This window comes from Rhinatrema bivittatum, chromosome 3, assembly GCF_901001135.1.
Source record: "Rhinatrema bivittatum chromosome 3, aRhiBiv1.1, whole genome shotgun sequence".
NCBI classification, from domain to species: domain Eukaryota; kingdom Metazoa; phylum Chordata; class Amphibia; order Gymnophiona; family Rhinatrematidae; genus Rhinatrema; species Rhinatrema bivittatum.
The window spans coordinates 485,418,801-485,444,272 of NC_042617.1; the positions used below are offsets into that span (position 1 = coordinate 485,418,801).

At 43.0% G+C, this 25,472-nt stretch overlaps 1 protein-coding gene across 1 annotated transcript in view; it reads left to right on the top strand.

Moving 5' to 3' along the window:
* Positions 1–15,107: 15,107 nt before the first annotated feature.
* The window catches only part of LOC115088099 (adhesion G-protein coupled receptor F1-like), a 206,144-nt gene continuing 195,779 nt past the window's right edge, over positions 15,108–25,472 (top strand). The window contains exon 1 of the mRNA XM_029596054.1: positions 15,108–15,227. The gene's annotated coding sequence lies outside the window, so the exon portion shown is untranslated. The remainder of the gene's footprint in view (positions 15,228–25,472) is intronic.

The window sequence follows — 25,472 nt, forward strand, 5'->3', positions numbered from 1 at the left end:
GCCTTCTTCCGACCCGGGGGCTGGTCCAGAGGCCTGGACCATGCCCCCGGGCCGGTGCCCCGCCCCGGTCCCGCCCCCAAAATGCTGTGCCCCGCCCCCGAAACGCCATGTCATCCGGTCCCGCCCCGACGCGCCCCCGACACGCCCCCTTCAAAAAACCCCGGGACCTACGCGCGTCCCGGGGCTCTGCGCGCGCCCCACATAGTTATAAATGAAGGCTCAGGGCACCATAGCCCACTAGAGGCGCTAAGTGAGTAGGCAGAAATTGCCATCCCGATAATAAAGGCAAAAATTAAGCAATTAAAAAAACAACCCAAAAAAACCCCTAGCTCACATTGCACACGATAGCTACATCTGCCAATAGATCTCTAGGAGGAGGATTATGAATCATAAAAATGATTATGGGTAAATTCTTTCCTTAGTTTCTCTTATTGTTTTCCACATAATTCTAATACAGTTTTTGTTCATAAATTGACATAAACCTGTGTTTAAGAACATAAGAAGTTGCCAAACAGGGTCAGACTGAGGGTCCATCAAGCCCAGCATCCTGTTTTTTCAACAGTGGCCAATCCAGGATACAAGTATTTGGCAAATGCCCAAACAGTAAATAAATCCCATGCTACTAATGCAGTAATAAGCAGTAGATATTCCCTTAGTCAATTTGCTTAATAGTGATTTATTGACTTTTCCTCCAGGACCTTGTCCAAACCATTTTTAAACCCAGCTATGCTAACTGCCATAACCATATCCGCTAGCAATGAATTCTAGAGCTTAATTGTATGTTGAGTGAGAGAGAATTTTCTCCCATTTGTTTTAAATGTGCTACTCACTAACTTCATGGGGGGGGTTGAGTCTTTGTATTATTTGAAAGTGTAAATAACCAATTCATTCTTACCAGTTCTAGTCCTCTCATGATTTTCTAGACCTTTATCATCACCTGTCTTCTCTCCAAGCTGAACAGCCCTAACCTCGTTAGCCTTTTCATCCCCTTTGTCATTTTGGTTGCCCTAAGCTGATCCTTTTCCAGTGCAACTATATCTTTTTTCTGAGATTTTGTGACCAGAATTGCACATGCAACTCAAGGCACAGTCTCACCATGCTGTGATACAGAGGCATTTTGATATTATCTGTTTTATTCACCATCTCTTTCCTAATAATTCCTAACATTCTATTTGCTTTTTTTTTTTTTTTTTTTTTTACTGCTGCAGCACCTTGAGCTGATGATTTCAATGTTTTATCCATTATGATGCCCAGATCTTTTTCCTGGGTAATAGCTCTTAATTTGGAACCTAACCTCGTGTAATTACAGTTTGGGTTACTTTTTCCTAAGTACATCACTTTGTACTTGTTCACATTAAATTTCATCTGTCATTTGGATGCCCATCTATCTCCCAGTCTCGCAAGGTTCTCTTGCAATTTATCACAATCTGCTTGTGATTTAACAATGTAAAATGATTTTGTGTCATCTGAAAATGTGATCACCTCACTTGTTGTTCCCCTTTCCAGGTAATTAAAAATTGCCTTTGCAGAGAGAGGATTAAGACACTGAAAATGTACTTGCTGGAGGAAAGGAGGAGAAGGGGAAATCTAATAAAAACTGTGATATATATGCCAGATTTCAATTAGGTATAGGAAAGTAATATGTTCTGTAGTAAAAGAAAGTCAAGGACAAGGGATCATGATTTGAAGTTGAATGCAGGAATATTCAAAGGAAGCATGAGAAAAAACATCCCTAGTTAAAAGGATGGCAGATACCAGCAGACGTAGAATGCATAGTACTGAATGAAGGGATAGATTTAATTGGCATCTCAGAGACCTGGTGGAGGGAGGTTAACCAAAGGGACACTGTGATACCAGGGTACAAATTTTATTGCAATAATTGGATGGATGAAATTGGTAGAGGGGTGGAATTAAAGAGGGCATAGGGTCACAAAAGGTAAAGGTTTTACAAGAAACAAAATGCAGTGTAGAATCTTTATGGATAAAGATTCCATGTGTGAAGGAATAGAATAAAAATGGGAGTGTATTACCGTCTACCTAGCCAGAATAAACAGACAGATGATAACATGCTATCAGAAATCAGTAATAATGGGTGGGTAAATGTTACATCAGACATGCTAAGGAGGTAAAGTTTCTAGATGAAATAAATGACTGTTTCATGGAGAAGCTGATATAAAAACCAAAGCAGGGGACGAGAGGAAGTATTTTAGACCAAATCTGTAGTGGAACACATGTGTTGGTGAAAGAGGTAATGGCAATAGTGATCATAACATGATCAAATCTGATTTGATAACTGAAGGAAGGACACTAAGGACATCATTAATATTTAACTTTCATAAGGGAGATTATGAGAAAATGAGAAAAATGGTTAGGAAAAAATTGAAAGGAGCAGCTTCAAAAGTTGAGAGTTTACATCAAGCATGGGCATTGTTTCAAAATACCATCTTGGAAACCCAGACCAGATGTATTCCATGTATTGAAAAAGGTGGAAGGAAGACCAAACAACTACTGACATGGTTAAAAGGTGAGATTAGAGAGGCTATTCTAGCTAAAAGAACATCTTTCAAAAAATGGAAAAGGGATCTGAATGAAGAAAACAGGAAACAGCTTGTTGTAGAAGCAAAAACTCATAATAAAAACGTTTTCAGGAATATCCAAAGCAAAAAGCCTGAGTGGGAGAATTCTACCATTAGATGATCGAGTGGTAAAAGGAGTGCTAAGGGAGGACAAGGCCACAGTTGAGAAATGAAATGAATTCTTTGCTTCAGTCTTTATTGAGGAAGATGCAAGGCAGATACCCAAGCCAGAAGGGATATTTAAAAGTGATGATTCAGAGGAATTGAAACAAATCTCAGTGATCCTGGAAGATGTACTAGGGCACATTGACAAAATAAAGAATAGAAAATCACCTGGACCAGATGGTATGCATCCCGGAGTGCTGAAAGAACTGAAAAATTAAATTGCAGACCTACTGTTAGTTTATAGATTATCATCTAAATCATCTACAGTACCTGAAGATTGGAGGGTGGCCAATGTAATGCCAGTTTTTAAAAAGGGTTCCAAGGGTGATCTGGAAAACTACAGACATGTGAGCCTGACATCAGTGAGGGGAAAAATGGTTAAATTTGTTCTAAAGAACAAAATTACTGAACATATAGTTAGACATAGAATAAAGGGACAAAATCAACATGGATTTAGCCAAGGAAAGTCTTGTCTCACCAATTTGCTACATTTTTTGAAAGTGTGAATAAATGTGGATAAATATGTGCCAGTTGATTATAGTGAATCTGGATTTTAAGAAAGCATCTGGCAAAGTATCTCATAAGAGATTCTTGAGGAAATTAAAATGTCATGGGATAGGAGGCAATGTTCTATTGAGGAGTGAGAACCGGTTAAAAGATAGAAAACAGAGTAGGGCTAAATGGACAATTTTCTCAATGGAGAAAGGTGAATATTGGAATGCCTCAGGGATCTGTACTAGGACAGCTGCTTTTTAACATATGTATAAATGACCTAGAGATGGGAACAAGTGAGGGGATCAAATTTGCTAATGATACAAAGTTGTTAAATTACAAGAAGATTGTGAGAAATTGCAGGAGGAACTTGCAAAACAGAGTGATCTGGCATCCAAATGGCAGATGACATTTAATGTGGTCAAGTGCAAAGTAATACACATAGGGCCAGATTTTAAAAAGTTTACGCGCCTAAATCCGAAATCAGAAATAAGCTGAGCAGTGGCATTTTGCAACAATTGCAATTTTCTCATGGTAGAAACTGGTAGACCAATGTAAAGAGAATTACAGTAATCCAAAAGTGACAAAATCAAAGCTTGAACCACAGAACAAAACTCTGCTTGGCCTAGGTGAGATTTTAGGCCGCATGACATGTGCAGTTTGAAGAAACCATCATTCCCTAATGCTTTAATCTGTGGAAGAAATGTCAGCTTGGAGTTGATCAAACTGCCCAAATTCTTCACACAATCAGCCAATTGCAGGACAGTATTTTCAATGGTTAAAGTTTGTAGGACATTTGTTGCACCATTGCGCTGCAAGACTAAAATTTCAGTCTGCGAAATCTGAGATGAGTTTATTATGTTTAAACCAATAATTAATAGTGGAGACACAGAATGAGATATTGGAGGTAGTTTCAGCTCAAGTTGTTAGCAAAGGAAGAGAAAACTGGATGCCATCCATATATAACCTGTAGCCTGAACAGAGTCCAGCCAGTAGCTTAAAGAGATGTGTCATGTAGATATTAGATAAGGCTGACATAGCTGAGCTCTGTGGGACCCCAGAATGGCTCTGATGCCATTGAGAGCTCCCACAATGAGATGTTACTTGTTGAGATCTCCCTGTAAGATAGGATTCAAATCATTTTAAAAGCGTATCTGAAATCCTGTTCTCTCTCAGCCGGAAAAGGAAGAATCTGGTGATCGAGGAGAGCAGGTTCTTCCATTAGGAAAACTAGGCAGTCACCTAGGGTGCCACAATTTTGGCTGCCTACTTACTTTTAAAGCACGGTTACCACAAGAGAAAACATAATGGAGGTGAAGAATGGAAACAGAAAGGAAGCTGGGTGGGTAGGGAACTTGTGGAAAAATAGGAGCTGGGTGAGTGAGGGTAAAGTGGAGATGAAGAGGAGATGAAGAGGATTCTGGGCAGGTAAGGGGAGGAGAGAGAGAGAGAGAGAGAGAGGATGCTGAGCCCTACAAAAAGGGGCAAAGACTGAGGTGATTTTAGAGTGCTGAGTAGGAAGTGAGGGGAGAAAGAGAAGGATGCCGGGGGCAGGGGAGAAGAACAGAGAAGAGATGCTGGACAGGGAGACAGAGTAGGGATGCTGGGCACTGTGGACAGATGGAAAAAAAGAGGGGGATGCAGGACTTGGCACAAGATAAGAAGACAGTGAGAGGTGGATGCTGGGCAAGGGAGGAGGATGCTGTGTCAAAGCTGCCCCTCCCCCCCCCCCCCCCCATAAGATAGAAGGTTTGCCTAGGGTGCCCTAATGCCCTTGAACCAGCCCTGGGGGAAGGGGTTAGACCTGTGGGCCTATCTCCCAAAGAGCCAGATTTAACACCTGTATTGCAGCAGCAGTGGGATTTAGCCACAGGACTCCTTCCCCCCCTGCAGAGTTCTGAATTTAGAGTATAGTGCAATGAATAAAGCTCAGGTCAAGAGTCTGAGTGATATATGTATATCATTTTTTTAGCAATATGAATTTGTTATTAAACTCTTGGCTTATGGTGTGATTCACTTATTTATAAATTCTGATTACAATTTCTCGCATAGCACTTTATCTTAGCCGACAAGTTTTTGGGCAGTAGATAAAAATGGTGTGCATCCCATCAACTTCTTTATCTTTTATGTTTCCTCATGTTCCAGTCCCCATTCAATCCTGCTTATCTGAACTAGACTTGTTCCTCTGATGCCCACTGGTGACTGGTACAATGTTTAAACAACTGGATAGGTAGCCACAATTTTGGTTGTAGGGGGGTCAAGTGGTTGTGATGACCAGTGGGACGCTGCTCAGATAGTCAGAACCATTAATGATTAAAACAAACGTTAGGCACAGCATTCAGTTCCAAGTATTATAAGCACATTAATTTACTAATTTAAAAATCTTGCTCCTGAACACAAGGCTCCTTTTTGGAAACAAATCACAAGCAAGGCATGGGAAAGCCGAATGGTGATTTACACTTATAAAAACAAAGTATGTTTATGTGTTTAGACATGAAACCTAGAGTGGAAGGAAGAGAAAGGGATGTAAAAGAGGGAGAGATTAAAACTGAAGAATTAATTACTCTGTATTTCTGGCTAAACAATAGAGGCTGCCTGATGGCTCTGAATTTTTTTTTTTTTTGCTCCTGTCTGAAGCTTGCAGATTAGTGCCATCTGGAGGCTAAAGCAAGTACTGCAAGAACGATAACAAAGAAGAAAAGATGAAAGAAAATACTATAAACATAGAATATGAATGCAGATTAGGACCTTAAGGCCCACTAGTCTGCCTCATTTACTTTCCAGTGCCTCCAGAATTTGAACGCACAAAAATGCATTTCAGTGCACAACAGTATCAGTGTTGAGGTGCTGGACTGAAAAAATAAATACCAGTTATCTAAATAGCTTCACAAACTCTGAAGTATTTAAAAGTTCTTATTGTCCATCAAAAGTGAAGAATTCCCTGAAGCTCTGTTCTTCTCTGCCATGTACCCGTTTTCCCCACAAATGCTTACTAAATTTAATCCAGTCTATAATGACTTGCCATGTAAATACTGACTTGCATTAACTTTTAACAAGCATATCAGCTTTGCTGATTCAGTAATGTCCTGCAGGGAGCTCCTAGGGCATCTGACTCTTTGTTGAATTATTTTAAGGAAACCAGAGGGTCTCACCATATAGAGCAGAGTTGGCAAGAGTCTCTTTATAATAAACTAGCCGTTAAGCCCATAAAAACGGGCTAGATTAAAATTGTTTTTTTCGGTTCGTTTTTGGAAACAGCACTCTTCTACACTTCTTCTCACTCACTCCCCCTCATTCACCTCTGTCACTCATCCTCCTCCCCCTCTGTCATTCACCACCTTCCTCCACTCACCTCCCTTCCCTCCCCTGCCCCCACTCAAACTCCCTTCCCTCAGTCTTACTCAACCTCTTTCTCCCACTGCCCTCCCTCCCCTCCCACTGAAACCCCCCTTCCCTCACGCTCACCTCCTCCCCTCATTCTTACTCCTACTCCCTCCCCTTCCCTCCCCTTCCCTCCTCAGTCACTCCCCACCATCTCCCAATCCCATCCCTCACTCTCATCCCCTCCTGTCCCCTCTCAGTCACTATGCTATATGACTCACTCCTTCCCCTGTGGCACAGCACATTTTGTCAGAGCTCTCGACGTTCTGGCCATCTCAACTCCCTTCCCCCTTCCCCAGCGGTGGAGGGACGGACTCCGGCTGTTGTCGGTCCGATCTCTCTGTCCCCCGTCCCAACTCCCTCCCCCCTTCCCCGGCGGCACAGGCTCCGGCTGTTGGTTGTTGGATCTCTGTGCCTTGCAGCATCAACTCATCATGGCGGTGAGAGATCTGTCTTCCACGCATGCGTGGCCCATCAGTGAGAGCTGCTGAGCTGCTCTCTACTGCGCATTCGTGGCACATCAGTCTGGGCTCCCTTATAGGTATGAAATAAGTCACATATCTGCTATCATATTCTAGACTTCAAAGGGACATAAGTTCTATCTAGTCTGCTCAGTTTAATTTGGGGTGCAATACCATAGACCCAATTGATCGAAGGCTTTCCCTTCACTTCTTCACAATTTGGGATCCTCTATGCTTATCCCATACTCTCTTGAATTCTGTTATTCCTTTTGCCTCCATAACCTCTCCTGGGAGGCTATTTCATGCATTCACCATCATTTCAGTGAAGAACTATTTTCTAATGTTGCTCCTCAGCCTTTCCCCTTGGAATCTTTTATCATGACTTAAGGCTGACTTTAAAATTTTGGCACCCATAGGCAGTCCTGAAGTATGAGAATGACCAGAGAGCCACTATGGTGCCCCTTTAAAGTAGCACCAGCACACAGTCCTAAAATAAAGACACTCCTCTTTGGTCTACATTTTGGTGCCTTCAAAAGTTGGTGCCCTAAGAGATGGCCTATGCCTAAATCTGGGTCTGCCATGATCTCAGTGGATTGGCCACTGTTGGAGACAGGATGATGGGCTTGATGGACCCAGTATGGTATATCTTATGTTCTTATGTAACATTCTTTCCTCTGAAAAAAGTTTGCTTCTTGTGTATTATTTATACTTTTCAGATATTTGGCACAGGGGCTCTCCTTGGCAACATTAAAATTTCCAAACCATCTTGCACATGTAATGGGGGCATGTATTGACCACCACAACACTCAAAATTGCCCCACTTTATAGTGATATCAGCGAAGCAAGGATCTGCTCTCTAAATAATAGATTTCCACATAGGGTTTTCAGCAGGAGGCTTTTGGAGGAGACAGAAGTGCTAATCATCAGATCTGCCAGACCCCAAAATAATTTGTGGAGGTGGTGCCAGCCTGCACCAGAAAAGAACAGCTATAGAAATCAGTAACACTGCTGTCACTGTGTCCCAGAGGAGATTTGGAAGCAGGAAGAAGAGGAAAAAAAGAGTTTGATTCTAGAGTGACTCCATGCCCTGGAAGGTAAAGAAAAAAGAGACAGGTTAGATAATAATAGCAAAGCTGAACAAGAGCATGATAATTTTGCCTGTTCTAGTTAGAGGGAAGTGTGAAGATTTAAAGTTGGAAAAGTGAATGCTGTTCCCTTGAAAAATTAAAGGCAGGGAATTTTTGATTATTATTTGTTTTCAATAGCTCAATATAACCATTTCCACCAAGCTGTTGGATACCTGCACTAAAAAGACTTGTAGTTGGCAGAAGATATTCCATGCCAGGGAGGCAGTTTTTATTACTGATTTCTTATAGCCAGGTAGTAGGTACCCCCTGGAGGTGGACACTAACAGAGGAAGGCTTGATGCTAGTGACTTCAGTACCCATTGCCAGAGGAGATGATGGCTGCACCAGAGATAGCACAGCGACAGAACCCAGGATCACAAATAAATGTGTACAAACATCTGAAGGACACAACCTAAGTCTGGCCAGACTAGTAAAAATTACTGAGCACAGTAGGAAAGTAACTTAAAAGACAAACACATACAGCCAAGCAAGACAAAGGTACCATAAAAGGGACACTAGTTCAGCAGAGCCTGGAAAAAAAAATATAACCTCTGCTTCAGCAGAGCCTGGAAAAAAATATAACCCACAAAGACTACATTTCTTAAAGTACAAATCTGAAGTCTGTATACAAGTTTGGGATACAGCCAGAGTAAACTAAGAAACACAAAAGGTGATATTTATCTGACTCTGTGTTGAATCCAGCTCTAGGTTCTGCAAGAAAGAAAATACAATTGTTAATATTGGTTTAGTAACTATTTGTAAAATAAAAATGTAAAAGCATTTATATTGCAAATAGTTGTTTAATTGTTGATTACTGAAAAAGAGAATTTTTTTATAGATACCTATTGAAAAAATTTAAATATTTGTTATTGTTTATTACAATTCCTAATCCTTTTCCTTTTAGTAAAAATAAAATTGTTACTCAGGAATGGTTTATTTCTGAGGTACTTCAGATAACATTCTCCCTCAGGACCATTATCCTAAATGTATTCCTGCTACCCCTCCCTGCCCCCAGGAGAATGTGCTTGGGTGGGTTTCTAGACCCCATTTCTGCACAAGAGACCAAGTAGGAAAGATGGCATTGAACAGTAAACCTTGTGAGGTTCCAATGCAACATAGAAACATTTAACACCTAGCACCCTCCCACCCTAGACCTTGACAGAGGGAGAAGATCTCCGTCACAGGAAGGCACTGTTTAAATAATCTCAGTCCAGAAAACGTAGAAGAAAATCAGCATAGAGTCCAAGTGTACAAACCTCCCCACCCAGTGATTACAGTTTCACTCAGACACCAGCAACATTCGCTGTTGTACTCACAGTTTGGTCTACATTAGATTTTACCATTTTTCAGGACTTTGATCCAGCTCCATACATGGGGGTCAGTTGCTTTACAAAACCCAGGAAACTGTGCTGAAATCCCTCATGCCCCTGACACGTCTTGAACTCAAACTGTGAGCTTCCCAAGGCAGACAGAGAAGTTCCCAGACTGCAGAGGAATGCCCTTCTTGCCAGGAACCCTTCCTGAATATACTCAGTCTTCAGATGCACTTGAAACCTGAGAATCACTCCAGATGCTTCCCAGGCTGCAGGCCTTTTGATCCATGGGGGTCTCAGCCCTATCCTTCAGTCTTCTACAAATCTAAAAGAAATCTTCCAGCAACTCCCACAGTACCACTCCCTCCTGCTGCTCATGGAAACACCTTTTACCCTCTTTATTCAGACCCAGCTCCTTTGGGGGAAGGAGTCTCTTTCCTTTCATCATATGGGTACAGAGCCTCCTAACCTCTGCAAACCTCCCCATGTAAAACAATACACAATTACCCTTTTCTAATAAGGCCCAAGCAGGCTTACTCATGCAAATATATTATATACCTCATGCATATTCATTGTGGACATCCTGAAAACCAGTTCCATTTGTGGTACACCAAGAGTGGAGATGCCTACCCATGCGCTAGTCCCTATGCTACAAAGAAGATAAACGAGTTTGTGCTGGGCTAAGGGGGATTCTTGGAGGAAGTGTGTACTGTTCTGTTGTTTCTGCTGCTAAAGCTTTAAGAAATGTATGTACCCTGAGAAATCAGTGATTATTTTTTTGTGAGTTTTATTCTGACTTCTGGTTACCCCAGAACTGTGAAATAAAAAGTTTTGTTTGAAGAAACCTTTTGGAGTGAGACCATCATTTTTCCCCAAGGTGTGGGTCTGACAGATGTTATTAAGAGATGTGGAAGAAATTGGGGATCAGTCAAAGGGGGTTCACAGAGGGGAAAGAGGCATTTGGTGGAGCCTTTGTCCAGCATAGCAAATACAGCCCTTGCCTCTGAGCCAGGTTCACTACACCATTTGCGCGAGCATTTTTGCTCTTGAACCCGCAAAGAGACTGGTGCATGGCTCACAAGCAGGCATTAGATCCTCAGTCCCAACAGAAGGTTACATCAAGTTATTTTATAATCAGTATGGGGGTTGCCAGCTACAGTGATGGAGAGCCAAGTGCCATCATGAATATCCATAGAACAAAAGGCCGGGCACAGTAAAGGAAATAAAATGCAAATTATTCTATTGTCGCATGGTGATGCAAAACCATTTTGATTCATACAATGAAGATTCCACTGTTCTAATCAAAATGTTGTGCTTTTGTTTCACTATGTTAAAATACAAAAGCTTGTGGGGATTTTTATCTATTTTATGAAGTGCCTGGCTTTTCTTCTGTTGTAACCAGGCTTTAAAATTCAGGCGGTGACTAGTAATCCGATGACAGGCATACATATAAAAATATAAATAAGAGACATGCTAATCTAAAATAATAGCAGTATGATGAGGAAATTCAAAGAGATTAAAATTAAACAAGAATTTCCAGTAATGCAATCAATGAAAAACCAAATACTTGTTTATAGGGAAGTATGGTAACTCTGACACTGCTGTAGCAGCTTGGGAACTGCCAAAGGAAAAAGGAGACAGACTCTGGTTGTTCCTTAAGTACAGTTTATTTACAGTCAGGCCGATACAGAACGGTGCACTCAGCTGAGCGCACCGTTTAGCCCCCGTTTGGCCGTGCATTTTTGATGCGCTATTATTACCCCTTATACTGTAAGGGGTAGTAATAGTGCATGGAAAACACGCGGCCAACCCCCCCCCCCCCCCCCCCCCCCCCCCGGAAACTAATAGCGCTCATCACATGCAAATGCATGTTGATGAGCCTATTAGTTAGTACCCGCAATACAGAAAGTAAAATGTGCAGCCAAGCCGCACATTTTACTCTCAGAAATTAACGCCTGCCAAAGGCAGGCGTTAATTTCAGATGGCAGCAGGCAAGTGGACAGAAAAGCAGAAAAAACTGCTTTTCTGTACATCCTCTGTCTTAATATGATAGCGATATTAAGTTGGAGGCCCCCCCCCCAAAAAAAAAATCTGCCCGTGGCCTGCGAGTTGGAAAATGGACGCTCAACTTTGCCAGTGTCCGTTTTCCAAACCCGTGGCTGTCAGCGAGTTTGACAACCGACGCTGGTAAAATTAAGCGTCAGCTGTCAGACCCACTGACAGCCCGCCGCTTCTGCCAATAAGGAGGCGCTAGGGACGCACTGTCCCTAGCGCCTCCTTATTAGCGCGGGCCCTAATTTAAATACAGAATTGCGCTCCCAGGAGAAGTGCCTGGGCACGCGTCGGGAGAGTGGGTGCTCGCCGCGGACTTTACTGAATGGGCCTGAGTGAAATTGAGAAAAGTGCACAGCAAAACAAAGGAAGAGACAGCTTACCTTGGAGTTCGGTCTCTCATTAACACAGCACAGTGCAAAGCAAAACAAATAATGTAGGCAGCTCACCTTGACTTTAGGCAAGTCCCAATCATAAACAAAGCAGGTCTTTAAATTACTGACACTCTCAAACCTTAAACATAGCAGGTCTTCTCATAGGGTAGGTCTCTGTTCCCCAGAACCCAACTAGCCCTTCTAGGCCCTGATATTTTATACTTTGGTGAAGGGCTCCTCCCTTCATCCAGGATTTCCTATGGGTCTAAATCTTAAAGAGGAGTAGGCTAGACAACTGTGCCCACTCCCTTAAGATAATCTGTGGGAGTTTTCTCATAGAAAGGACATTTAAAATTATAAGGCAGTATATAATAGAACTATAGGGAAGGGAGAGTGAACCTTGGGATTTAATAGGTTATTTGTTTTTATCATCATTCTGGAATTTTACCAACCTTATTTCAAGATTTGTAGTTGTATGTCACTGAGAAACATGGACTGAGTTCCCTTTATGATTTTAAAGGAAAAAGAGGCTTAAGTGCAGTAATTCCCAAACCTGTCCTGGGGAAGCCTCAACTAGTCAGGTTTGCAGGATATCCACAATGAACATGCATGAGATAGATTTGCATGTACTGCCTCCATATTATGCAAATCTATCTTGTTCATATTCATTGTAGATATCCTGAAACCCTGACTGGCCGTGGGTTCCTCAGGATAGGTTTGGGAACCACTGCTTGTAGTGTCTCCAAAAGAGGGGAGAGTAACCTCCAGTTTTGTGGACACTAAACCGTTCCGGTTTTCAGGTTAGCCTTACATGCATATCTATGCCCTGCATATTGATTAGGGCTATCCTGAAAACTCAAGTGGACTGTTGTCTATAGGGACTGGAGGTTGCCCACCCTTATTCTAAACTACTTATTAAAATGTTGGTGTGAAAAGAAATTTATTGTTAGAATACTTTCTGTATGATTGTGGGAATGAAGAGTGGTTATAGTGCTGTACTTAAAGGGTAGGCAACTCCGTTCCTGCAGTGGTACCACATATAACTTTAAATCAGGGATTCCCAAACTAAGCTCTATAGAGCTTGATTTTCCAACCAGTCTTAGTTTTCCTTCCAGCAACCAGATCCAGTCCACATAAGATGTTTTGGGGGTTTTAAGGAGTGGACTGGGAGGGAACTGGGGAAAGCTGCGATGCATCGCCACGTGAAACTTGCAATTAAGGAGAAGACTGGGAGGAAAATTCCCTACCACCTACCCTACCTCCCTTCCCCTCTCCTCCCCACCCCCTAAATGGTATGTCCCTTTGGGGTTTTTTTTTTGTTTTTTAAGTTGCTGCTCCTCTGGAGTAGAAGAAACTTGTGCGCACTGGCCGACTGCTGGCGCCCGCTTTCCCAGCACAGCGGCAAATGGCTGCTGTACCAGCGTCTCCAGCCCTGCCCCCTCCCCGAGTCCCGGACCACCCTTTTCTTCAGCTTGGTTCTTCTGCGCGTAACAAGGGTTACATGAGCGGCCAGGCCCCTTTTAAATGCACGCAGCGGGCACAAGGCCCGGCCTCGCACATAACCCCCATTTTTTACGTGCGCTGCCAATTTAAAATCAGGCCGTAAGTACACTTAAAGATAGATTTTTAAAAAAATGCACAGGCGTCCATGTGCGCGCGGTTCCCAGTGCGCGCAAATGGACGCCCCAATTTTATAACATGCGCACACCACTGCACGCATGTTATAAAATACAATGCCCGCGCACATGCGCACCCGATTTTGTATCAGCGTGCGCATGTGCGAGCGGGTGACCAGTCGCACGAGTAGGGGAGGAATTTTTTAAAAATACGTGCGGCTACGCAATCGTCCCATTCCCGGTTCCTTCCCAGTCCGCTCCAATTAAGGAGCGGACTTGGAGGGAACTCCCCTATATTCCTTCCTACTCTGTCTCCCTTTTCCCCTATCCTCCCTGACAGGGGCGGATTGGCCTATCGGGGGATCGGGCATCCCCCGGTGGGCCGATCGCTCCAGTCACGTGGTCTGCTGTGCACGGCCGTGACAGAGCCGCGCTCGGCAGACCACGTGATGTGTCCTGGGCCGGCCTGGGTGGCGATTACCCGGGCCGGTCCGACATCGTGAATCCACCGCTGCTCCCTGACCCCTAACCTGAAAACCGGAGTGGTTTAGTGTCCACAAAACTGGTGGTTACTTTACTTTTAGGTGTTTATTTTCAAGTTAATTAGTGTTTATCAGTGTTTTTCCCGCACAGGTACTTTTGCTAGGTGCCTTTTCCAGTTGACTCATGTACATTTCCGTAAAATAAATGTACTTCAGTAACAAAAGAATACTTACATTCCCCCCCAGTAACCAGCACCAGCACTCACATGCCTCCTCCTCATCAGCCCTCTTCCCCAACACTGCCAGAACAACATTCTCTCCCCCCCATCAGCTCGCTCTCAGCCTTCTCCCCATCCCTGTCCTACCACTCTCAAACTCCCCATCCTTGTTTCTCTGTCTTCTTACCACCAGCTCCAAGGCTCAGGGGTCATGAACTCAGTAGGGATGGCATTTATGCAGCACATACTTTATTATTTATTTATTTAGCATCAGGATGTTTTTATTGGTTAAAACCCAAAAAGAGAAGCCCTAATTTTATTGCCTTTATTGAATAGGGCTAAATCCATATGGATGTTTTCTATAGCTTTACAATCTCAAGAGTTGATAAAGGGCAGCCATTGACTTTGTATGAAATTTCTATAAAAACTGAATAGATTTCCAAACGTTTTTATAGTATTTATCAACAAAATTCTGTAAATCAGAATACTATTGAACTCAAGTGGAAGGGCATAATAAGGTATGATCCGAGCTTCTGACCTGCTGATTAGTTTCCTTCACATCTCTGCACAGACCCATGGTATTTGTGACAACTGCAGTTTACCTCTGAACAGCTTCAGAATGTTTCCTGCTTGCAACTGAAAAGAATGGAGGGCTATATCCTGGCATGAAAAAAAGCCCTGTCTGTCCTTCTTAATCCATGGGCTAGGGGCTTTCTATCTTCAGACGCATGCGCCGACCAGTGATGTCATTGGGTTCCCCCAGTCTATAAATATAAACGTAAGGGTGCCTAAACGCATCAGATCTGGCACTGGGTATTTTATTTATTTATTTATTTTTTTTAAGTAGAACAAAGAGTGAGGAGTGCCTGACGGAAGAAACGGCAGAGTACCAAAGTATATATATATCTGGGTGTGCCAGTTTTCCTTTGCTTTCTCCAAAAGAAGAAAACCTCACCAAGTTGGTACTCAGGTAAGAGCATGCTTTTTAAACTTTTCTAACCTAAAATGAAGAGAAAAGTGAGTTGCTTTCAAAACAATGCTGTGCTCATTCCTTTTTTTCATCTCTAGATTTGGTCAGTATTTTTTAGAAGTTTCTGCATTCCTTGAAGTGAGCAGTCAGGGACTACACAGTTTGATTCCCATTTGGAGGTGGATTGCAGATTCATTCTCATACAACTCATTTCATTTCTTGGCTATTTGTTGGCTGAAATGTGATGTTTGTCAAAACGAGGTTAAGCCAAGAGTCGTGCTGCCAAGCAGGTGATAAGAGGTGGTAGGATATGTGCACAATGAGGTATATTGAAAGGAAACATCACAGAAAATTGCATTACTAGCAAGATATAAAGAACGTTGTAATCTTTTACTGACCTTTTTCTTTTTAATATTATCACACATTTTAAATGCTTTTGAACATAGCACTGAACGAATTCAGTTCTGCAAGAAGAAGAGAGAAGATCAGCAAGTTATCACTGGGTAAAATCAGGAGATTCCAGGGTTTGCAGATGGATCTTTAGGCAAGACTTCACTACCCAAAACATAAGAATCACGAAATATAATGCACTAATGTACTGGATAAAATACTATAACCTTCCCTCCTTAGTGCTGTAGATCTTTTAATAAGGGGACTAATAAACACAATGGAGTGGAATTTCAAACATCTAAGCAAGTAAAATTAGCATATATGCTGAAAAGCCCCTTGTACTTGCATTCATGCTATTTTAAAAACATCAAATGTCCGCACATATTTTTGATCTTGCGCACACATTTATGCGTGAAAAAAAGGGAATGTTCTGTGGTGAGGCAAGAGCTACACATGCAAGTTTCTATTTTATAAGAGACTTGTGTGTGTACATTTGTTAACTTTTAAGCATCATTTTGTACCTGATAATTATCTTGTGCAGTTGATATTAGACTCACCTATTGTTTACTGTTGGTTGGGTGGGAGGTCTGGGTGAACTGGGGGACTTTAGAGGGAAGAACTTGGTAACCTGGAAAAGGACTGGTTGAATTGGTGGAAGTTTCAGCAAACTGGTGATTTCAAATATATGCTCATGTTTTAAAATACACGCGTAAACAGGGTTTTATGCGAGCAAGTTGTGATTTTTTTCATACGTAAAATATGCGCATGTATGTTTTTAAAACAGGTAGAAAAAGTATGTGCTTTCAATGCATTGAAATATGTGCTTTCCATTGATATGTGTGAATATCATGGGGGGGGGGGGGCAGACGTGCGTATTTTACAATCTGCATGTACCGCATACGTGCAGGTTATTAAATACTGTCATAGATCTCTGCGCGACCATAGACGTGCATATGTGTGGCCACATGGAGTTGTTTGAAAGCTACCCTAAATATTCTTACCACGTTGCAGCATGCTTTCGTATGGACCATGGGATTCCATGGCACTGGACAAGAGATGTGGTTTATTTTGCATCCCATGGCTAGATGTGAGTGATACTAATGATTTACTATTTACAGTATATGGGTAGAGTTCAAAAGTTTAGGCAAGAAATACCTGTGTGATTTCAGGTGTTGCACAAGTATGCCCGGCTATAGGAAAATTTGCCCTTGCATAGTGGGTAAAAAGTACTTGTATTTTACTACTCTGCAGAAAACAGAGGTGTTCTCATGTGAGAGAGAGAGAGAGAGAAAAAGAGAGAGAGAGACCCTTACCCTAGATAGGTATGCCCTTACCCTAGATAGGTATTTATATCTCTATGGGAGGCCCACCTAGTAACTCGAGGTGAGGTTTAGTATAAGGGGTTAGGGGCCACTTTGACATTCAAAGTGAGACGTACGAACAGAACACTGCTCTCTTATGAAGATTTGATGACCTTCGGAGTGAGGAAACTCACTCAAAGATGAGATTTGTGCAATGTTCTCTCAACCTAGCTTGATGGACTCTCTACCTGGGTAACATCAAATGAATGTCAAAGTGGCCCTTAACCCCCTACACTAATACCTAAACCTCACCTCGAGTTACTAGGTGGGCCTCCCATAGAGATATAAATACCTAACTAGGGTGAGGGCACTATGGCTAGGCTTGCTCTCTCTCGCAATTTGTGGTAACTTAGTGCTTTGCATAGGTATTAGCAAAAATTGCCTATTACCATAAAACATGCACCTTTTTCTATCGCATGCAATATTTAGTGCATTTTGATAAATCCAGGCCTAAGTTTGTATCTGAGGCAATGGAGGGTAAAGTGACTTGCCCAAGTTCACAAGGAGTGACAGCAGGTCTCAAAGCCTGGCCTCCTGGTTCCTAGCCCACTGCTCTAACCACTAGGCTACTCCTCCCCACTTCCCTATGCCATCGTAGGGAAGGATTGGTAAGGCTGAAGTTTTTAGAAGTTGTGGGTGGGATTTATGTGTTATATTTCTCATCTTAGAGCTGTATCCTGGGAGCTTTAAGCTTTCAGTGTATTGGATATTTTTCAGGGGACTGTGATTTGGAATGGTATTTTTATAGCTCCCCTCCAAACTCAGCCCATCTATTGCAGTGACAGTTCTGAGTCAGGGACCACAAAATTAAGCTCCGTTCAGAACCCAGCTAGCAGGATTCTGTGTTGTTACTGAGTGATGGTTGAGACTCCCTCCACCTCCGTAGCATCCCCAGCCCTGGTCAACCTAGGGGGCAGAAGCTAGACCCAGGAATCCAACCCAAGTTGAGTATTACAGTGCAGAGCACTGAAATGCTGTGTAATGGTGGAGGACCTGGCAGAATCTGTGTTGGATTACTTTCTATTTTCTTTAGTCATAAATGATACATATCTAAAGGGTAACTTTCAAACAACTCTGCATGGCTGTAAATATGCGGATATATGGCCCTGTAGAGATCTACGGCAGTATTTAGTAACCTGCATGAATGAGGTATACGCAGATTATAAAATGCATGTATGTCTACGCGCAAACATACATACATAGAAACATAGAAATGATGGCAGAAAAAGACCAATCGGCCCATCCAGTCTGCCCAGCAAGCTCCCACACTTATTTTCCCTTACTTATCTGTTTCACCAACCACCAAGTTCAGGGCCCTTGTTGGTAACTGTTTGATTCAAATTTCCTGCCATCCCCTGCCATTGATGCAGAGAGTAATGTTGGAATTGCATCAAAAGTGAGCATAAGGCTTAATGGTTAAGGGTAATAACCGCCACATCAAGCAAGTTACCCCGATGCTTGTTTACTCAGACTGCACAGATCAATGCCTTATTGGATGTTGTCTGAATGTAACTCCTCTTTTCCACATTTATCTCTGCTGTTGAAGTGCATTCGAAGTGATGTATCAGGCTTAATTGGTTTAGGGTAGTAACCGCCATATTAAGCAAGCTACCCCCATGCTTATTTGTTTACCCAGACTGTGAAGTTCAGTCCTTGTTGGTTGTTGTCTAAATGCAAATCCTCTTTTCCACATTTCCTCCTGCCGTTGAAGCAGAGAGCAACGCTGTATATGCATTCAATGTGATGTATCAGGCTTAATTGGTTTAGAGTAGTAACCGCCATAATAAGCAAGCTACCCCCATGCTTATTTGTTTACCCAGACTGTGAAGTATGGTCCTTGTTGGTTGTTGTCTGAATGTTAATCCTCTTTTCCACATTTCCCCTTGTCGTTGAAGCAAAGAGCAATGCTGGAGTTGCATTAACCGTGCAAAGGCTTATTGAGTAAGGGGTAGATTTTCAGACGAGCGCGAACAGCCTACTTTTGTTTGCGCTCCAGGCGCAAACAAAAGTACGCTGGATTTTAGTAGATACGCGCGTAGTCGCGCGTATCGGCTAAAATCCTGGATCGGCGCGTGCAAGGCTATCGATTTCGTATAGCCTGCGCGCGCCGAGCCGCGCAGCCTACCCCCGTTCCCTCCTAGGCCGCTCCGAAATCGGAGCGGCCTAGGAGGGAACTTTCCTTTGCCCTCCCCTCACCTTCCCCTCCCTTCCCCTACCTAACCCACCCGCCCGGCCCTGTCTAAACCCCCATCCTACCTTTGTCGGGGGATTTACGCCTCCCAGAGGGAGGCGTAAATCCCCGCGCGCCAGCGGGCCTCCTGCGCGCCGGGCCGCGACCTGGGGGCGGGTACGGAGGGCGTGGCCACGCCCCCGGGCCGTAGCCACGCCCCCGTACCCGCCCCAAAACGCTGCCGACACGCCCCCGCAACGCCGCGCGCTCCGGCCCCGCCCCCGACACGCCTCCCGACACGCCCACTCCGAAAACCCCGGGACTTACGCGAGTCCCGGGGTTCTGCGCGCGCCGGTGAGCCTATGTAAAATAGGCTCACCGGCGCGCAGGGCCCTGCTCGCGTAAATCCGCCCGGTTTTGGGCGGATTTACGCGAGCAGGGCTCTGAAAATCCGCCCCTAAGGGTAGAAATCACCAGGTAGTAGCCTCCATTCCAGCAAGCCACCCCATGGCGCTTCTTTTCATTCCCATCCTCTAGCCTTTATGGATTCATAGTGTTTATCCCACGCCCCTTTGAAATCATTCACAGTTTTAGTCTTTACTCTTTACCACTTCCTCTGGAAGGGCATTCCAGGCATCCACCACCCTCTCCGTGAAGAAATTCTTCCTGTCATTGGTTCTGCATATACACCCATATGTATCTTAAAAACATATGGGTGTATATTTTATGCGTGAAAAAATTGCAACTTGCTCATGTAAAACGCTGTTTACGCTTGGAAGTCGGTATATTTTAAAACATGCAGGTGTAATAGAAATCAGCAGTTTGCCAAAATCTCCACCAGTTCATCCAGTCCTTCTCCAGGTCATCAAGACTCTTCCAGTTCTTTCCTCTGAAGTTCCCCAGTTCATCCAGACCTCCCATCTAACCAATAGTAAGCAACAGACGAGTGTGATGTCAATCGCGCAAGATAATTAGCAGCTGTGAAATAAAACAAATAAATTGACAAATGTATGCGTGTAAGTCTCTTATAAAATAGAAAGTAGCACATGTAGCTCTTGGCCCTGTCCCAGAGCACTCCTAGACCATGGAAATGTACACATGAGACCAAAATACACGCAGACCTTTGAATGTGTTTAAAATGGCATATAAGCTAATTTTACACCTTAAAATGTTTTCAAAATTCACCCCAAATTCTGTAATTCAATAAATATGAGATCACAGGATCAGGATTCTGTTTTATACTCTTGGTAGTGGTTAAGTACCACCCTTATCCAGGATGCCTCACAAAAAATAAACATATTTGTCTGATGGTACAGAGTAAAAAGTTACTATTTTGGTACAGTTGAGAATGAGATAAAAGAGACAGAATTTTAGGTTTGATTTCAAGAAAGATAAGGCAGAGATACCCGAAATTCAACAGAGATGGATCCCAAGGCATGGAGCAAGTCGAGAGAAGAGCTGGAAATGGGCCAATAATCCGACTAAGACAGTGATGGCGAACTCCAGTCCTCGAGTGCCACAAACAGGTCAAGTTTTCAGGATATCCACAATGAATATGCATGAGATAGATTGGCATATAATGGAGGCAGTGCATGCAAATCTGTCTTATGCATATTCTTTGTAGATATCCTGAAAACCCGGCCTGTTTGTGGCACTCGAGGACTGGAGTTCACCATCACTGATCTAAGACATCGTAAAGCGAGCCAAGTGTGATCTGCAGTGTGAGTAAGAAGGAGCAATGTAAAATGAGGGGTAATAGATTAAAAAAGATCAAAGCCAGAAAAGCATTTAAGAGTAAACAGCAGAAATTTGTACTGGCAATAGTACTTGACAGGAGCCAGTACCGAGCCTGAAGTAGTAAGGTGTCATGGCGGGGAGCCAAAAGAAAGACAGGGAAAGCGAGTAGCAGAATTTTGTTAACACCTGAATGCAGTAAAGAGCCATTTGGGTGAGGCCAACCAGCAATGCATTGCAGTAATTCACAAGTGGCAGAAAAAAAGTGCACAAAGTAGAAGATGACAGGAATCAAAAGAAAGGAGAACAAATTTCTCTAAATAGCTGGATGCTGAGAGATGAGCAGAGAACAGAGAGACAGAGGGGGAGAGAGAGAGAATGAGTAGTTGGTGAGGACACATTTTTAACACAAGAAGAAAAGGAAAGAGTAGCGGAGCCAAGGCTGACAACCAGAGGGTGGAGAAATGAAGTTGTAAAGATTAGCTGGGATATATCGTATCTCTGAGTTCATCCTGGCAGTAGCTTCTGCAGAACAGGAAGGGAGGTGAGTTAGCAGGGCTCCAGGCTGGCATGACAGCAGAAAAGCCGGGCAGCTGGGTTGTCTTAAAAATGTGAAGACTGTGTATTGTAGCAACCGTTTCAAAGCACAGCATTGCTTCTGGGCGGCATAGGTCCTTCCTTAAAACCTCATAGGAGGGCTCACTTCAGTTTGTGCCAAATCTTTATCTTCAGACTTGAGGAGAAAAGAAAGCCCATGACGGGTTCTGTCTTTATCTCACTCTGGCAGGCTCCAAATGGTTGAGAAACTCCTTTCTCTGTTAGAGAGTAACTGTCGCCCTCCCATGGGATTTCACTGCCAGAGTCTGATACTTCTTTACAGTGTATCTTGGCAGAGTTCCAAAAATATTTTAAATATACAGCAAAAAATAGCAATAACCTCTCTTCTTATCTAGGATTCAACATTCAGCCTTGCTGCCTGCTGCCACCTCCTCCCATCCTCTCTTTTCCAGCGAGGCGGAAGAGCTCAGTTTGGCTATGCATCCATGCCCCTGCAGCTGAATCAATTCCTTCAGTCCCCCTTGTTTCATGCTGCATTCTCTGCTACTCACTTTCCAAGAGCCCATTCACAGGAATGCTTTTCACCCTTTGCTGTTTATGGGGCCAATGTAATAAGCTGCACTGACCTTACCATGGGTTTTAAGTCCCATTTTAGCATGGGTTTTTTGGTGCTAACCTAACACCGGTATATAATAGGGGATTTATTGCTATAAAACCCGCAGCAAGGTTAGCACGTCTCATGCAAGTTGCAGAGAAATAAGCCTTCTTAGCTATTACCCTGCTATGCAAGGAGGAGCACTAAGGGTGAGGCATTCTAACATGTCTCCTTTTATTGTGGGAAATTTAACTCCTGGTCAGAGACAGGAGTTAAACCCCACAGAACAGTGGAGAGCAACCTAGCAAGCAAATTGTAGTGTAGCCAGCAGATCCATCAAGTCCTCCATCCTTCCTTCCATTTCCCAAGAATGCAGAAATCCCCATCTCACCTTAAACAAAGAGGTCCAGGGTCCCTCCCTATCACCTCCACCTCTAGAAGCCCCCCCCTCCTTTCACCCAGGGAATTCCTGCCAGATAAGACCTTACCTTCTTCGACTGGGTTGTTCCTTCTCTGGCATCTGATTGGTGTCCCTTCGCTGTCACTTGTCAGTGGAAGGTCCAATCCCCTTTCAGAATTCTGAAAATCCAGCCTTCTGAAAGGAGATTGGTCCTTTCACTGCTAGTTGACAGTGAACAGACCAATTGAGAGACAGTGAAGTGAAATTAATATTAAGTGCTTTAAGAATGATAGCTGAGTTGGTGCTCAGTGTGTGGGCATTGCAGAGCACAACATGGATAGAAGTTGCAGGAAGGATTCTGGAAGAGGGAGAGGCATACCAAAACCATTTTTTTGTTAAAATAAATTCACAAAAGGACACTTTGCAATAATAATCTACATAACCCGCGCCATGTGAAAGTTTATTTAAATTCTCCCTCCCCCCATAATGAGGTGCTGTGATGCAAAATCATGCAAATTTTCTTATAAGGGAGGATAAATTTGTGAAACTAGGCATATGTTAAAGGCTTTTCAGGCCCTTTTTTCTCAAAAAAGAAACCTACACCTCAAGAGATATAGGGTTTTGTTTTTGTTTTTTTGCATCCTGAGGGAAGCAGGACTTTGCTTACAGCAGCTTAAGGCCTTAAATGTGCCATGCAACCATTTTGAGGGGCTTTCCCCAAAGTAAAGGATTCTCCAGTTTGAGCCAGTGGTCCCTCTACCTTCACCCATGAGCCCTCAGCCTTTAGAAGCTTTACCCAAGCCCCACCCTTTTGTGGCCCTTCAAAACATGTTTCAAAAACATTTGGCCCCACCAGTACCTCCAAGCTTACCCAATAGCTGGTAGGATCTTCTTGGGGCAGGAGCAATGCCCATTAACTCCTGCCTCTCCAGTACCATTTTGCAGCTGGGAAGACTGAGAGGTCTGGTAGGGGCCAAATTTTTGGAAATAGTTTTTAAAGGGCCACAAGGGGGTGTGACATGGGGGCAAGCCTTCTAAAAGCACTGCTGCTATGGGGTTTTTTTTATCCTACCAAAGGGCTTGAGTGTCGAGGATTGGGTGGGGGTGAGGCCACTAGCCTACCAGGGAAGGTCTTTTACTTTGAGAAGGCGAGCCTCATGCGGGCCGCATGGTCGTTTGAATCCACGGTGACCCCAGGCAGGGCCACCTGCTTGTAAAATGTTTCATGATTTGCCATGACCAGGAATGCACTGAACATTTTGTGCAAAGTTTGGCCATGGCTGCAAATGAGCTCATTTCATCCATAGCAAAACTTTACAAAATGGCTGTTAAACCATGGTTAATAAAAGGGGTTAGTAGCGCACTGTCCTGTAGGTCTACAGAACCAGACCTGGTTCCTGTTTCAGAATCCTACCCCATCTGATGTTATCAATGGCAAACTACAAGTGGAAGTCTGACACCAGAGATGGGATGCTCCTAAAAAGACGTGTCAAAGGGGTTATCTAATTGGGAGCTCCTTCAGGAGGGCCAGGGAGGGTTGGGGTTTTTATGAGTTTTTGACAGATATTTTTATTTAAGAGCCTAGTTTTATGAATGTTAATATATAATTTAATTTATATTATTATGCTTAATTCTAGGGAAGGAATGTATTTATTATTGATACGATTGGTTTAGTTTGTGATGCTGTTTGTTTTTATTCTCTAGATGCTCTGGCTTTTTTGAAGCCATTTAACTTTGTTCGTCATAATAATGTTTCTTGATTTTCTGCTTCTTTGCACACACAAAAAAAGGGAGCTTTGGAGAGCTGAGAGCCTTTGGCATAAAAATAAAGGTGACTCTAATATCTCCATTTATTGTGCTAAACTGAACTCTTATAAGGTAGTGACAGATCAAGCCAAACATGAATGGTATTCCAGGCGCATCCTCACCGCCACCTCTCAGTCATGTGACATATTCCATATTGTTCACTCTCTGGTCATTGTTCCCAGTTCATCCACTTCCTCTACCTGCGAAATGTTTGCCTCTTTCTTTCACTCCAAAATTAACCAAATCAGTATCAATTTCCACGCTATAAAGACAGTCTTATCACAACCCGAACTATGTGTTCCTGTGCCCTAGACAAAATTTACACCCACCTGCTCCTCTGAGGTTCTAGAGGTGTTAGGTAAAATGAAAGACAGTTTTTGTCCTTTTAATTCATGTTCTTCTGCCCTAATTAAAGTGCTTCATACTGATGTAGGGGACGTTATAGCTAAAATCATCAACTCCTCTTTCTCCAAGGGCCTAGTTCCCTCTTCTCTGAAATCAGCAGTTGTTCGTCCTCTTCTTAAGAAATCCAATGCTGATATCACTGATCCTGCTATCACCCCATCTCTAAGCTATCGCTTCTTTCCAAAATCATGGAAAAATAATTAGTGCTCATTCAGTTACAGGAGTATGTTGATTTAAATGGATCTGATCATTCCACAACACTGAATCTTTGTTAGTATGTAACTTAGACAGCATCCATCTTGGGTTTGATGCCAGGAAAACATTCTTTATGGTTCTGCTGGACATTTCTTCAGCTTTTGGCACTATCAGTCATACTATTTTACTCAACAGATTGAAATCTCTTGGTATTTCTTCTACTGTTCTATCTTGGTTTTCTTCCTTCTTAACCAATCACACTTTTACTGTTAACACTGATGGTGTTTCCTCTTCTTACCCCCTGACAACTGGTGTCTCTCAAGGCTCTTCACTTTTGCCCTGTCATTCAATATGTACCTAGCACCATTATATTCTGTACTATGTCATCTTTATATATAATTTAAGATCTATGCAGATGATATACAATTCTTTTTTTCTATTGTATCCACATTTGACCAGGATTTCAGTCATTTATCCTCCTGTCTAGCTCAGATAGTTGGCTGTTTGACAACAATCTCACCCAGAATCTCCATAAAACAGAGATTGTCCTACTTTCCCACTCAGAACCACTTGAATTCCCCATCTGCTTCTCATTTGAAGGACTTTCAATCCCGATTAAACTTCAAGCCTA